Source organism: Hipposideros armiger, unplaced genomic scaffold, assembly GCF_001890085.2.
Source record: "Hipposideros armiger isolate ML-2016 unplaced genomic scaffold, ASM189008v1 scaffold_872, whole genome shotgun sequence".
Lineage (NCBI taxonomy): Eukaryota > Metazoa > Chordata > Mammalia > Chiroptera > Hipposideridae > Hipposideros > Hipposideros armiger.
Genome location: NW_017732222.1, coordinates 600787 through 602016, shown reverse-complemented (window position 1 = coordinate 602016; position 1230 = coordinate 600787).

Sequence of the window (1230 nt, the reverse complement as noted above, 5' to 3'; positions counted from 1 at the left end):
TATATATTTTCACATATAGTTGACATACAATATTAGAAACTTTAGCTTATAGATAGAGTCATGTCTGCAAGAAAACAACAAAATATCTGTTGGCCTGCACCTGCAGACAGAGCCAAACTTTCTATGACAGAAAATGCCACAAAATAGCTACTGGCTTACCGGCAGTCAGCATTTTCTGTTCAAACAATGATACCCTGTCAGCACTGCCCCTGTATAACCCTCCTCACCCCTTCCCTCAGGACTGTAGTCTCCTTAGATGTGGCCCAGGCTGTAGCCATCTTTGCTCAACCTGATAGACTTTCTCTCTCTCACAATAAAATTTTATCAACTTGAAAAAAAAAGTATGTATCACAACCAAGTGGGGTACATCCCACGGGCCCAAGGATGGTTCAACATAGGCAAATCAATCAATGTGATACACCACATAAACAAAATAAAGGACAAAATCATATAATTATATCAATGGATGCAGAAAAAGCATTTGACAAGATACAGCATCCATTTATAATTAAAACACTTAATAAAATGGGTATAGAAAGAAAACACCTTAACATAATAAAGGCCATATATGACAAGCCCTCAGCTAATACCATAATTAACGGTGAAAAACTGAAATTCGTTGCTCTATGTTCAGGAACATGACAGGGCTGCCCCCTATCACCTCTGCTTTTCAACATAGTATTGGAAGTCTTAGAGCAATCAGGCAATAGAAAGAAATGAAAGGAATCCAAATTGAGAATGAAGAAGTTAAACTGTCACTGTTTGCAGATGACATGATGCGATACATAGAAAATCCTAAAGACACCACCAGAAAGCTATTAGAAACAATAAACTAATCCAGTTAAGTTCCTAGCTACAAAATCAATGTACAAAATTCCATTGAATTCCTATATACTAACAATGTAACCTCAGAAAAGGAAATTAAATTGAAAAACAACAATACCTTTTGCAATTGCAACATAAAGAATAAAATATCTAGGAATGAACTTAACCAACGATGTGAAAGACCTGTACACTGAAAACTATAAGACATTTTTAAAAGAAATTGAAGACACAAAGAAATGGAAAGACATTTCGTGTTCACAGATTGGAAGAATCAACATAGTTAAAATGGCCATATTACCCAAAGCTATATACAGATTTAATGCAGTCTCCATCAAAATCCCAATGGCATTTTTTAAAGAAATACAACAGAAAATCATCACATTTGTATGGAACCATAAACGACCC